This window comes from Gopherus evgoodei, chromosome 12 (assembly GCF_007399415.2).
Source record: "Gopherus evgoodei ecotype Sinaloan lineage chromosome 12, rGopEvg1_v1.p, whole genome shotgun sequence".
Taxonomy (NCBI): domain Eukaryota; kingdom Metazoa; phylum Chordata; order Testudines; family Testudinidae; genus Gopherus; species Gopherus evgoodei.
This window is the reverse complement of record NC_044333.1, coordinates 8,200,143-8,215,306: the sequence shown is the minus strand read 5'-3', so window position 1 is coordinate 8,215,306 and position 15,164 is coordinate 8,200,143. Positions and strand designations below refer to the sequence as shown.

Below are 15,164 nucleotides of genomic sequence, written 5' to 3'. Positions count from 1 at the left end.
CCTGGTGCAGCTGGTCCCCAGCTCGCTCGCTGCCGGGGCAGCTCAGCTGCAGGGGTGCGCGGGCGGGCGGCAGACCCAGCGCTGCTGCCGCCGCCGGAGAAGCGGAGCCGGGCGCTGCCCCGAGAGCGCTCCCGGGGACTGGGCACTGCGCGCCGCGGAGCCCTGCGGGTGCGGGCAGCCAGCCCCGCCCAGAGGAGCCGCTGCTTGGCCGGGGAGGAGGACGCGGCGGCGATGCCTGCCCGCTGATCCCCGAGCCGGCGGGGAAGGCTCCCCGCTGTCCCAGCGCGGCGCTCCGGTGATGCCCCAGCAGTTCCCCGCGGCAGCCCCAGCAGCTCGGTGAGGGGCCCGGGGCCCCAGCTCCCGGAGGGCGGCGGCACAGCTGTGAGTAGCTGGCGGGCTGGGCTCGGGCAGGGACTGGAGCCGCTTCCAGGGAGGGAACGGAGCGCGGCCAGCTCCGGGGGTGCTCCGGGGAGTCTGTGGCCCCGCAGCCAGCGGGCTGGGGGCCCCTCTCCGGGCTGCTGCACTGGAAGTTTCCTGGCAGCGGCGCCGGGCGGCTCACGGGGTGGGGTTGGCGCTTGGCCTTACTTCTGCACTAGTTGCAATCCAGGAAATGGGTCGCCTCCGGGGAGCGTTCCCGGCCCACGGGAGCTGGCTCTGCCCGTCAGCCCCCCGGACTCCAACCCCACACGAGCCCGGAGGAAGAGCGCTCTGCGGAGCCCGTTTTGATGTGCACCCTGCAAAGGCCCTTGCTGGCACAGGGCAGCCTGCCAGAAGCGGTTTGCAACACGATCAACGGCAGTCGGTTACCAGCGCCTGGGTCAGGTTAACTCCCCCATCCCGCTCAAGTCAAATGCTAAATGCAGACCGTGGCCCCTGTTGTTCCAGCCCTCCTCTTTGGGAGGGGCTGCCTTGCCCAGAGTCCACCTCATGGCACACGCCTTGCACCCGGGGTCCTACCCACCTAGCAGTAACTAGGGGGGAAAATCCCTACTGGTGTAGCTGATAGTTAGAGCTGTGATTTTCTTCTTTCTTTTAAAGCTACTGAGTGCTCAGGCCACCTAAAAATATTAAACAAAATCCAAGTCTTTAGTGCCTGGCAGGGAGAATCCATTACAGCGCACGGACTCTGGATCTGTCTGCAGTGTGGAAGGGAAAACACTGTATTTCTCTTCAGAACTGTGTGTGTTCTCTGCTACTGGAAGGGAGAGGAAGAAAAGGCTCTGTTAATGTTGGTAGGGGCCCACATCCATCCACCCTTAATGTTTAAAATACCACCCAGACATGAGAATGAACCTGATTCTCCGCAGCCGCTCTGGGACCTTCCGGGATTTGTTTAGAGTTGATAGTACACGTGTCTTGTGGCACATTTTAAAGCCAGTTCCACTCTCTCACGGTATGCCACAAATCCTGCTTGCAGCTTACTCAATACTACTCCTTTGCTCCCACTCTGCCTGTCTCACCAATTAAGATAGTGCACTCTTCAGGGCATTGTGTGTTCATAGCTGCCCAGATCTGGCTTGGAGCCTCTTGGCTCTATCATAGCACATGGTTGTAGCAGCCTCGCTGACTTTGACAGGACTGCTGTTGTGAGTAGGGTGACCATATGTCCTGTTTTTATAGAGACAGTCCCGATATTTGGGTTTTTTTCTTATATAGTTGCCAATAACCCCCACCCCGGTCCTGATTTTTTACACTTGCTGTCTGGTCACCCTAGTTGTGAGTGTGGTGATTTAGGATTTAGCCTAGATTCACGGATACCCAAAATTTTACCTTGCAGAAGAGATCAGTGACCCACTTTGCCTTCTGATGGTTAACATCCAGTGACCTTGGACTCGGTGCCGGATATCTTTCTGGAAGCTCAGTGGTACAGGGCCCCTCTTTGGTCTGCCCCACTTGCTGTGGGTTGGGAGTCAGAGTGAACGGCAGTCAGCTGGGGAGCTGAAGGGCAAAGGTGCTTGTTTGTCTGCAGTTTATGATGTACCTCCACTTTTGTACATCCTCACTGTTGGCTATTGTTCTCCTCAGTGCTGTTTGCTTTGTAGCAGCTGGGTCTGCTGGAGCCCTGGTGGGTGATTCACTATTTTGTGTAGGAGGTGGTGGGAAGGGCTCCCTTTCTTTGTAAGAACAGCTTCCAGGGTGTTAGTGACAGCTCTGATGGCTGGCTGGGTTTACGAAGTCCATCATTCAAATTTGGGCAAATAACTGAGCTATCAACAAGTAGTGCGCTCCACTGCTCCATCTAGCTTTGGGATCTACTGAATGCCCCCCCACTCCCCCATTGCCAAACTTAGAGCTTGTCTACACTACCAGCCGGATCGATCGATTGGGGATCGATTTATCATGTGTAGTGTAGACGTGATAAAATCGATCCCCGATCGCTCTGCCGTCCACTCTGGAACTCTACCACGGCGAGAGGTGGAAGTAGAGTCGACGGGGGAGCAGCAGCGGTTGACTCGCTGCCGTCCTCACAGCCACGTAAATCAACCTAAGATATGCCGACTTCAGCTATGCTATTCATGTAGCTGAAGTTGAGAAACTTAGGTCGACCCCGCCCCTCCCAGTGGAGAGCTAGCGTAAGATCCTGATCCTGTAGCACTTCCTCATGTGAGTAACTCTTATGCACGTAGCCTTGTTGGAGTCCAGGGACTGCAAGGAGCAATCCGGATTAATGTACTGGCATGCCCTCCTTTGTGGTCACTAGGGAAACTGGTGACGTGATAGGGAATTTGTGGCAAAGAAGGCCTGAGGGCCAGATTCTGACCTTTGCTACACCTCTGTAAGGGTCTGATCCACTTCCCATTGAAGTCAATGGAAAGATTAATCTCAATGGCCTGTGGATCCAGCCCTAAATCTGGAGTAATTTCACTGACTGTACCAAAGTTGTTCCTGAATGATGCTGGAGGAACTGGGGTGAGAGTCTGGCCTTTCGTGTAGACATATCCCTAGAGTTCCCCTCTGAACCTTGGTGTTACTGCAGAGTTCTGTTCAGGGGCGGCCCTAGACTAACTGTCAGCAACTGACACCCTAGGCGAACCATGCACCACTCCCTAACCCCAAGGACAGATCTAGGCTGAGGTTTTTGGTAAACTGGGAAACATTTTGCCCCTTTTTTCCTTTTAATGTTTTTAAGCCTTTTTTTTTTTTTTAAACAGAGGCTTAATTATTTGTTTTGTCCGTCTGTCCAACTAATATTTCTGAGATCAGATAAAATAGAGAGACAGAATTTTCAGACTAGATTTGTACATGACAACTAGATGATATTTCAGTCCGGTTTTAAATAAAAATGCATTAAAAATATTAATTATAATTTTTATTATTACAAATCCAAAATCATCCATTACACTATCCTGCTTTAACTGCCATTACCACCATATCCAATATAGAAAGAAATAAGAAAATTCAGTGAACTTTAGCCTGTATTTACAGAACACTTGGAATAAAAAACACTGTGCTCTTAAAACATGCCTTTTCTTGCTTTAAGTTTTGAAAATTCAGTCACTAGTTCTTTTAGATCCAGTTTTCCAGCTATTTCATGCTCTATTGACATTGTGGCAAGTCCAACAAGTCTCTCTTGCACCATTGTTGAACGCAGATATGTTTTTATCAATTTTAACTTTGAGAAGCTACGTTCCCCACTAGCTGCGGAAACTGGCAAAGTTAAAAGAATGCGTAGAACTCTAAAAATGTTTGGAAAACTGTCTGTGAGTTTATTTTCACAAACAAACTTCAGTACTCTTTCAGGAGTGGAATGTGTCTTAAATCATCTTGAAAAAGCCTGAAGCTCACTACACAAAGCTGTAGCATCAATGTCTTTTGAATTTTCATAAGTCAATGCTGACTCCAGTTTTATACAAAATTCTCTTATCTGTTTTGCTATTTTCTTTTGTAAGCTGTGGATACCATATAGAAAGCCAAATACTGACTCTAGCAGCTGCATCTGTTGAAATCTTTCGTTAACCGAGAGAATAGCAGTATGAAGGACTGTGAAATAGAAATTCACTTTGAACTTTGTTTTGGGTTCTGAATGGGTGTGTCTCGTTCTTCATACAAAAACTGCTGTTTCTTTTGCCAAATGCAAACTGGCTCTGGTTCAAATTCTGTCAGAAAGTCTATTTCTTCAGCAAGCTCGAAGAATCTACCAGTGTTCTTTTGAACCCTTCATCACTTCTGAATTCCTCCAGAATATTTTTAGTTTTTTGCAGTTTTTGAATAGCAGAATGTATGTTCAAGTTCTTTTTCTGAAGCCGCTTACTAGTGAGGTTAATCTCAAAAAGGATATTATACCACAAAATGAGTGAAGATACAAATGTGAACTTGGAAAGGCCATTTGCAGAAGCTTCTGCATCTGAACGTGCCATATTGCCAGATGATCCAGTAAAGGTAGTATCATCAGAAATTTCAATTAGGGCATCATAAATGTTTCCAAGTTCATAGCAAAGAGGCTTCAAAGCATCAATGCAACTCTCCTATCTTGTCTGACTAAGTGGTTTCACAGTTAAAGAATTCACATGGCGAGTCAGAATCTCCCAACGGTGTGTTGAGCCTGAGAAAAACACATACACACGTTGCACCAGGTCAAAGAAACTGCTTGTCTTCAAACAGCATCTAGCAGCATCTTTGACAACCAAATTCAGAGAATGCGCACTGCAGGGAATGAAAAAGGCCCTAGGATTGATTTCCATGGTTCTCCTTTGCACACCATTGTCTTTACCCTTCATATTACTCCCATTTTCATAGCTTTGGCCACGTAAGTTTTCAACAGATAATGACATTGTTTCAGAATTTGAATCTGGATTTGAATCTGTTCATTCTGCATATTTTTTTCCTAAGCAATGAACCTGTGTTTCATGATCAGTTATTTTACCTAGATGCTCCTTCATTACTGGATCAAACAAAGCGAGCTATTCAACAAATCTTAAAAAGTTTCCATTACCTGGAGTGTATAATTTTGTCATTTCTGCTGTGGCCACAGAATGCTACATTTTGCCCACTGAGAACTTTCACTAAAGCAATCAGATGCCCTAATATTTGTTGCCAATATTCTTCTTTTTCCTTGATCACATGTAAATTTTCTTCAATAGTTTTTTCTTTTTTCAACCATAATTCAAGTTCTTTCCAATTTTGAAAACATTCCAAATGTTCTGTATTTCTTTCATGTGAAAAGAGAACTGAAGATGCGTTTTTCCAGATCTTTGAACCATTTTCAGTGAGTGATGTACCAATTGCTTGATTTCTAAACAACTTGCAGTAAAAGCAAAACACAGAGTCCTTCAACACTGAATATTGTAACCAGTTTCAATGAATTTCTGCCCTATTACAAGTTTTTCCTCTTGTAATGCTGAGCGGAGAATTTTCTTTTATTTCCATCCTTAGGGAAGGAAAATTCATGAACTTGTTCAGGTCCATGTTCCACGAGGATTTGCCGCACACTGTCATCACATCTGGACCATGAAGCTGGATCCCCATATAGTAACTTGTTTGTAACTTCCTCATCCTTTCTTCCTTCTACTTCATTTACTTCAATGTCTGCATGTGTCTCTAAAGGTGAATAAATTTTCTCCACTTCCATATCAGTCTGATTCTGTGAGCTGCCTTCATCTAGAAGTAAGTTTCCATCATCTTGAGTTTCCAAACTGCTTCCATGCGGATGTGAGCTGCCCTCCTCTCCAAGTAAAATTTCTTCATCTGGATGCTGTTTTGCTTGGTCCTTTTCCTTCTCAGTCTTTTGTTTATGACACTCAGCTCCCGAGGGTTTTCTTTTTCCTCTTTCTGCCATGGAGCATTTGAATATTATGTGCTCCCGACTGCAGCGTTATAGCGTTAAGGATGGCTGACACTCACCACATGGTTGGCGATTTAAAACACATTGCAGCCATCCCAACACGTCTTTTCACTGCTTAAAGGTTCAGTGCTTAGTAACATACACTCGCTTACCTATTAACACAGTTAGTTACAGTGTTTACACAGAAACAAACTGACCTTTTTTGATGTTATAACCCAACACCGGTTGTTTGGAAAGTAATCCCCTTCCTCACAGTTAGCCGCTTGGAGTGTGATGTCATCACTTTCATAGTCTATTAAGCGTTAACGCTATTACTTTTCTTTTATGGACCTTATTTATTCTATGTGAACCAGTTATAACGAAGAAAAGTTCATAATTATACAGTGCGATAACGCTAAGGTTTAATAACGCTTAAAGATACTCCCATTTTGGATTTATAATGCTGAAAGACATTATTATTTAATCTTTGGCACCAAGAAACACAATTTTCCACAGTATTTGCTCGATTCTTAACCATCTACCTGCGATACGTATTAAAATGACCATTTGACATGTATCTACTCTCGATATCTCCGCTCTACGTGAATTTCCAGCTATGCAACCTTGATGTATATTCGAGTTAGGTGTCATGAGCATTGCAGCTCTTGCTGCTGGTGGATATGTTTCATTGTGGCTGAGTTATTGCTACAGTTAATCCCTCTGTTTAATAAATAGTTTAGTTGTAAAGATGGAACATCTTTTGATAAGAGAAGGTTACTTATCAAAAACACTGAACGTTGTTTTGTTTAATAAAAATCAGTTGTAAATGCTGTTTTGTATTTAATTACGTTCCAGTTACCATCTTAATGCAGCTTGATACAAATCATGGGCAAAAAGTTATCCAGTAAATAAGCAATATGTCATTCACCATTTCTTGACATACTGAAAGTGTACAGGTTTCAGTGAGCTGTAGCCCACGAAAGCTCATGCTGAAATCAGTTTGTTAGTCTCTAAGGTGCCACAAGTACTCCTGTTCTTTTTAAAAATGTACAATAAGTATACAAAAATATCAAGCTATATAATTGCTTAAAGAAATGTATATAGTTAGTGTGCCCTCCTAGGTAGCGAGAAGATGAACCGATCTCATGTAAAGGCTCTATTTTGCTGTAAATGTTTTAACGGTTATATCAACTAAGGGGAACATCTTTCTTTAGAAAATAACTGAAGTACAAATGGAAAAGTGGATTAAAATCAATTATTTAAATTGAGGCTTTCCACGTGACGTTTAAATCACCCCACCTCGTGCTCTGGTTGGCTGAAATCCAGCTAAAGCATCTAAGCTGAGAAAGGCATCTTTATGTTAGTTTAGCTAGTTCACATTTGCTAAACCTGAGCTAAACTTGGCCGCTTTTCTGGGTCAAAACAAACCCTGAGGTTGTCACAGTCTGTGTGTTTGCCACCCTCCATGGCTCTGGCTATAAGACAGCTGCTTTTTAATTTTTTTTTGTTTGGTTTTTTAAATATATAGGGAAACAAATGAATCAATGCCTCGTTTCCAGACCTTTCTCTCTGCAAACACGTACCCTGGTCAGATTATATCTGGGATTTACCTCAGGCCACCGGGACAATTTTGTGGGAGCCTTTTGCTTAAATTATCCCCAGTTTCATTGCCTCTCAGGATTGTATCCTAACCCTGCTGTTGTTTAAGGGTCTGTACGGCTCAGCATTCCCTAATGCTACCCCTGCTAGGTATGGAAGGTTTTTTAGAATGCATTAAAATAACCTTCTCTGTAGCAGAGTGTGTCTAAAAACATTGTTTGCCAGGAAATTGCGACCTACAGTCTGAGTGGCTTTGTTGCAGTGTGGTCTGCATTGTACGGGGAGAACAAGCTTCTTATCTGATTCCTCCTCCCCGGTGTAAGGAAAACAAGACAGCCTAATCTCCAGTGATGTTAAATTACATGTGTTGGCTTGGAGATGCAGCTTGTAATTTTGAAGGCCTTCAGATGTGGCTTTTCCTCCTGCCTTCTGCTGCGTCTCTCTTCTCTTCCCAGGTCCTGGTGAACAGGTTGTGTCACCCTAGAGCTGTTTGATTGCATGGCACTGTGAACTGATCGCTTGGTGCAGTAGCAGCCAGGGTGGATTAACAGTCTTGCTTGTTTGCTGTGCCATGTGGCTTTGAAACTGGCATTTTTGTTGTTTTTAAGTGCACGGAGAGTGATGATACTAGTCTCCGAGCCAGTAATAACCTAGGGCTGGTGTCATAACATAATCCCAGATTTGGACCTTAGCGTCCAAAATATGGGTGTTAGCATGAAAACCTCCAAGTTTAGTTACCAGCTTGGACCGGGTAAAGCTGCCACCACCCAAAAAATTAGAGTGTTTTGGGGCACTCTGGTCCCCCAAAAAACCTTCCCTGGGGACCCCAAGACCCAAATTCCTTGAGTCTCACAACAAAGGGGAATAAACCATTTCCCTTCCCCCTCCTCCCCAGGTGTTCCCTCCCTGGGTTCCTGGAGAGATACACAGAAGCAAGCTCCGTGAATCTAAACAGAGGGATTCCACCCTCCCTATTTCCAGTCCTGGAAACAGAAGTACTTCTCTCTTCACCCAGAGGGAATGCAAAGTCAGGCTAGTAAATCTAACACAAAGAGATTTTCCCCCGACTTCTTCCTCCCACCAATTCCCTGGTGAGCTGCAGACTCAATTCCCTGGAGTTCCCCACTAAAGAAAAACTCCAACAGGTCTTAAAAAGAAAGCTTTATATAAAAAGAGAGAAAAAGTACATTAAAATGGTCTCTCTGTATTAAGGTGACAAATACAGGGTCAATTGCTTAAAAGAAATATGAATAAACAGCCTTATTCAAAAAGAGCACAGTAAGTTAACTCTGGAAGATCCTGTCTCTGGAGGACTAAAACAGAAAGCTACAGGGGACATATCTGATGGGCATCCTTGTTGTATGAAGCAAGCAGCTATGACGAAGTTTCTTCAGCCATCTTAAGAAAGTAAGCAGTCCTCATCAGCCACTGCATATTAAGAAGAGAAGACAGACAGCAAAAGACACAAGGGCAATAGGACAGCATGCTGTCTCCCTCTAGCAAAAATACAAGATCTCACTGGGACGGTTTCCCCTCAGGGTGTTGTTTGGAACGAGGTTACCATTGAGTTGCCTCACCCACCAGGCTGGGCTCCCTATACATTGTACTGCTGAGGCAAGCTAGCCCAGCCCTCCCTCAGGCTTCAGACTTCACTTTACTAGCACACATACAGGTAGGGACACATCCTGCTGCCGCGTTACACACAGATGCTGAGATCAGCTCTGCATGGGAAGGGTCAGCTAAAGAACTGCCCAGGTACTCAAGTGCACACCCCTTTCTGGAGGGTAAACCCAAAATTATACCGTCTGCGCTGCACATAAAACTGGACAATGCAAGCTCATGAAATTCGCCCCCTCCCTCAATGTGCGGAAAGATATGCAGCAAACTATAATTTCCACATGCAGGTTATAGACAAAACAAAATCAAGTTTATTAAGTATAAAAAGTAGACTTTAAGTGATTGATAGCAAACAGATCAAAGCAAATTACCTTAGTAAATAACCAAAACCTCAAACTGAGCTTAACACACTAGATAAGTAGGATATGAATTAGCAGATTCTCACCCTGAGTGATAAACATGCTGGCAGATTCTTAAGGCTCAAGTTGCCTTGGCTTTCCCAGGTTTTAATACACAGGCTAAAAATCCTTCCAGCCTGGGACCATCACTTCCCACAGTTCAGTCCTTGCCCCTCAGGTGTTTCCAGGTGTATTGTTGCAGGGAGAGTAAGGTCCCATCATGATGTCGTTGTCTCCCTTTTATATCTTCTTCCCACTTGCTGGAAAGCTCTCTTGCCGTGACCTGGGTCAAACAGTTTCCACTGAGTAGTGCTATCTCTGAGAGGTTTCTGTTGTACACAGTTCTTGGGGTAATCCTTGTGCTTGTGTGCATTTCCTCAATAAGCCATTAACGTTGTTGGCCTTTTTACTGTGTATCTGAAAGGCTGCTTGTGGGTGTTTTCAACCTCACAACATGTTTCAGTAACACATACGTAGCCAGATTCATAACTTCACATATGATCATAGCACATACAATCCAATGAGATATTACTGTCTAGCGCAGTGGTTCTCAAACTTTTGTACTGGTGACCCCTATCACATAGCAAGCCTATGAGTGCAACTCCTGTTATAAAGTAATAACACTTTTTTTTTTAAATATTTAACACTGTTATAAATGCTGGAGGTGAAGCGGGATTTGGGGGTAGAGGTGACAGCTCACAATCCCCCACATAATAACTTTGTGCAGGGCCAACGAGAGAGAGGGGGAAGCCGGTACAAATTACCAGGGCCCGGTGGTCCGCAAGGGGGCCCAGGGCCTGGCTTCCCCGGCTTCGTTGGCCCAATTTAGCCAGTCCGCCCTTGCTGGAGGGCCCGAAAAAAATTTTTCACCGTGGCCCGAACCTGCTCTCGGCGGCCCTGATCTCGTGACCCCCTGAGGGGTCACAACCCCCAGTTTAAGAAACCCTGGACTTGCAGATCAAGACTTTTAGAATGATACTTCACAAGGCATACTTTGTACAAAACATATCCTAATTATATGATAGTAGTGAATATTGGGGTGCCAGGGTGTCACAGACACCATAAGATTGGATAGGATTACGAAATTATCTGTCAACTCTTCACCTGTGATAATACACGCTGGAACTAATAACTCAACACCTCATGAAACGACACCAATTATAGAAGACTTCAGGGATCTTGGAAGGGAGCTGAAGAAGAGGAAGGTGCTTAGAGTTCCTGCTGGACAAATGATCATGATTAGATAGAAGGCAGAATATACTTGGGCAAACTTGGGCTGTGTGACTGTGGTGAGAGTGTCAGCTGTGAAACATTGGTCCATGGTTCCAGAGAGAAGGGACGTTGTATAAATGGGAAATCCTGCATCACATAGGTGGGAGGCTAATCTTCTTGGTTGGAGATGAGCTGGAGCAGCCTGGAGGGCATTAAACAAACAGTGCAACGGGAGGGTGCTAAGAAGACAAATTCAGTACGAGCACAAACGCCATATGTCACGAATGAACTGAACTAAAGTGCCAAAGAAAGCGAAGAGAAGAGATTTTCCAATGCTAGGAGTGTGGATAATTAGTAAGAGGAATTGGAAATTCTCATTGATGAGAAGTTTGACGTAATTGGCATTAATGAAATCTGATGGGATGACTTGCATTATTGGAATGTTAAAATCACCAGTAATAACCTGTTTAGGAAAGAAAAAGTGGGTAAAAGATGTGGGAGGTGGCGCTTGACATTAAAGTCACCTTTGTCTGCTTTACAATTATTGATAACTCAGAGGCACAGGCATCAATGTGCTAACTAAGAGAGCCAAGGTGTGAGTACTCGTGGGTATATCAGAGGCCACCCAATCAAACCAGAGCAAAGGATGAGTTAGCACCTGCATGTAACGTGTGGAAAATAAAAATATGGTGTTATAGGGGATGTCAGTTTGGGAGGCATATGCTGGATAACTCATACAGTGAGTAGTAAAAATGTCATTAGAGTTTTAAAAAATGGTAGACGATAATTTTCTAATACGAAACGTCTTGCACTCAGCACACGGTAACTATTTTGGACTTCATTATGACAAAGATGACTCAATCACTGGACTGGATTTTTGAAATTGTCTAGGGTCCACTTATGATGACCTGATCACCCTCAATAGGGGCAAACTGAGGACAGTGCCAATTAGTTATGTAGGTACTTGGTGCCATGGGCATTGACGCCATGGGTGCTCCAGGGCTGGAATACCCACAGAAAAAAAAAAGGGTGCTCAGTACCCACCAGCCACAGCTGTTTGGCATCAGTGGCACTGCCAAACAGCTGTTTGGTGGCTTGGGAGAGGGTGGAGATCAACGGCGCATGATGGGATCCAGCCCGTACTGCTTTTAGGGGTGGCAGTTACCAAACGGCTCCAGAAATGAGGCACTGAGGGTTGTTTCTTTAACACTCTTAGTGCTCAAAAGCAGCAGTTTGTTTCTTCAAATCAGCACTGCAGGACGTCGGTGAGGCCAGTGCAGGACACCGTGTCAGACTTCAGATACCCTGCTGCTGGAAAGTGCTCCAAGCAGGGTTAGACAACGTGGTGGTGAAAACCCCCTGTCTCCGACAGCAATTCCATTATTGTTGTCATGGTGGAGCAGCACTGGCGGGAACATCCTAGTGTAGCTGCTTCCTTAGAAACACTGGGCTGTGCTCATCCCTGGAGTAAATATGTTGAACTCCATAGCATTACTCCAAACATGAATATGGCCCATTTGTGTTACTGATCTGCTCCTCCAGCTGCCAAAGGAACCAGGACTTTGTAAGTTCCTTAGAAATAAACAACCTTGCAAAGAGAATGCTGGACTCTATGCATTTCTGCTTCCAACTGGAACGTCCCTGGGGCCTGGAATTTGACTAGCCACTAAGGTCAAAAAGGGGGCAACGTTATTCTCATCGCCAATTATAGGACAAGGCTGCCGTGTCACTTCTCGGAGATGATGTATCACTTGTGTAAATAAGATCTGCCTGTTCCCCGAAGTAGTGCAGTGCTGGATCAAGTCTGACAGCTGTGTGGCGAGTGGAAATGTTAGACAGTTTTCTCTGCACATGCAGGGCTAGGAGAACGTGGGAGTTCTCAGGGTACCCGAGATGTCTGGAGTGAATCACTACCACCCACTTACAGTGTCAGAGATCCTAGCTCGACAAGCTCCTCTCTTTCTCAGCTCAGGCGAGCAATTCACACACCCCACCTCGTTACTCTCGAGTGCTCAGTGCCTTATTATGTGGGCACCTGCAGTGTCCACCTCTCCACTGCCTCTACGGCCCAGTTCACAGCTGTTAGCACAAGGCACTTAGATGGGTCCGTAGTAAAACCAAACTGAAGTTTATTTAACAGAACATGAGAGAGAGAGAGAGCGCAATTCAAATAAAAGCAGGATATGGGTTTGGAAAGTGAGGTGACAAGTAAAAAATATCCCATAAAAGCAATCTATAGGCTGCGCTTATTAACGAGTTACTTTCCTGTCTAATAAGGTATTTTTCATCCAGTTCAATATTAGTCCCAGCTTTCTCAACTAGATAATCTTTTATGAGACACCCCTTCTGGTAGGACTTCTGCCACCAGACTCCTTGTTCCCTTCTTGTAGGGGATCCCCTTGGTAACGGGTGACCACTTGTGCTCTTCCTTCATCTCTTCTACAGTTACAGACTCTTCTCTCACCTTAGGGGGTCCCCTGTTCAGAGACTGTTCTTGGGATTCTGTTGTCTTTGTAAATCCTCACGCCTACCCCTGGGTCTAGACAGTAAACATGGGCTGTCGCTCCATTGTTCTAAGTGTCGATTGAGTTGACCCTGAGACCCACCTCTCCTTAGGTGCCAAGTTTAAATTCAACAGTTTTGAAACCCAATATCCTGCATATTACATAACTGTACTTACTTCCCATGCCAACATCCCGCAATAACCATGACAACTGGCTAGTTCTTAGCATTTGGCAGAGACCACACCTGAGCTCCTTCAGTGAAATATTGAGAAGATAGTCAGACAGGAGTCATATATCTGCCTAGATATGTCTGTAACACAGAGGAGGATGCCCAAGCGATGGGTTATGTATAAACAGAGCTGATTGAAACTTGACAGTATCAGTTTGCAGGGCTTCATGGAATCCTTTACTCTTGATTCTGCTCTCATGAGTTTTTACTTTTTGATGCTGAACGGCAACCTGGACTTGATCACAAGTTTGCCAACTTTTTGGTGCATCTAACGCAGGCTTTGTCTTTGTGGGGAAAAAAACCCAAACTCAGTCAGGTTTGCCTAGTTTCAGGCTTGGTTACAGAGGAGGCAAGCAGCTTTGTCTTCAGCTGGGTGAGGAGAATTCTGCAAGGCCGCTCTGGAGAGGAAGGATGGTCCAGTGGTTAGAACATTCACCTAGACTTCCCATGTGACCTTGGGCAAGTCACTTAGTCTCTGTGTGCCTCAGTTCCCCACCTGTAAAATAGAAATAATAGCACTGCCCTGCCTCACTGGGTTGTTGTGAGGAGAAATATGCTAACAGGTTGTGAGGTGCTTATGTTCTGCAGTAATGAGGGTCTTGTAAGTACCTTAGATATAGATAGTTCCCTTCTAGCTCCCCCTCCATCAGTGATCCTACGTCGTATTTCCAAGCAATGAGCTCCATACTGCCACAACCTTGCTTGGAAAACAGCCAGTCAAGCCAACAGGCAGAGAACAAGTACAGAACAGCCTGATTCAAGGACAGCTTCACAGGATGCTATGGGCCAGATTCTGCTCTTGTTTGCTCTGGTGTAGCATGTCTTCAGTGGAGGAACTCCACTTTTACACTAGTATGGTGTAAATGGTACGGAGATCAGAATCCTGTTATCTGGCTTCTGGAGGAAGGAAGAAACACCTTTTTTAAAAAATGTAACCGTTGTGGGTGGGAGTTTGTGGTTTTCTAAGTGCTCTTGTGAACCTCAGTTAACGCCTCTCATTGTTTGAAAACAACACTGCCTCCTTAAATGCATCACTATTTGGGCTGGAGAAGCCAGTTTTGCTTTCATTTACCAACTGGTTGCTGCTTTGCCATGTGGGAGCAATGCCTATGTCCTGACCATGGCTGACTGCGCCAGGTAGGTGATGTCTTGTCTCTTTCTGCTTTACATGCAGATAGGAGCTGATTGCATCTCCTGTCTGTTAATTGGTTGGTGTAGTTGCTGTGGGAGATGCCGTGTAACAGGATTTTAGACACCTCTTTAGGATGCTAATGAGAGTGACGTTTGGTCCAGGGTTTGTCCTTTTAACATGTACTTTTTAAAACAATATATGTTATGTAAACATACTGGACTTGTGACATTGTGGACTAGGCCCAGAGGCCCCCTGCTGGAAGCCTCAGCCTATCCCAGAAAGGAGCAGTAGCTCCAGGTGACCTAGAGAGACTGTGTGGGAAGCAGCCAATCCAGAAGAGGCTGCAGGAAGCAGCCAGTCAGAGGACTGCAGGCTCATATAAAAGGAGCTGCAGTACCTGAGGACAGGCAGTTGCTGCCTGGAGTTGGAGGAGTGAGCTGTGTGTTCCTGGTTGGCTGAAGGAATGGCAGGACCTCAGACAGACCAGTTGCTGGCAGGGGAGCACGAGAGAGCTCCTGACTTGGCTGCTGGGACTGAGTAAAAGATGTCAGCCCTAGGGTAAGGGTGAAGCATTTGTGAAGGTGCTGGGGCTGCGGGGCGTGGCCCAGGGAACCGTAGCAGCACAGTGACTAGTTAAAGGAGACGCAGCAATACGTGGCTGCTACTTAAGGGTCCCTGGGCTGGGACCCGAAGTAGTGGGTGGGCCCAGGTC

General features: G+C 45.4%; 1 protein-coding gene across 2 annotated transcripts in view; it reads left to right on the top strand.

Moving 5' to 3' along the window:
• The first annotated feature begins 202 nt into the window (after nt 1–202).
• The window catches only part of CPNE2 (copine 2), a 179,835-nt gene continuing 164,873 nt past the window's right edge, over nt 203–15,164 (top strand). The window contains exon 1 of one of the 2 annotated variants that reach the window (XM_030581443.1): nt 203–381. The gene's annotated coding sequence lies outside the window, so the exon portion shown is untranslated. Of the gene's footprint in view, nt 382–14,439; nt 14,458–15,164 lie in introns of those variants that run through there. The other variant, XM_030581445.1, reaches the window with a different exon arrangement.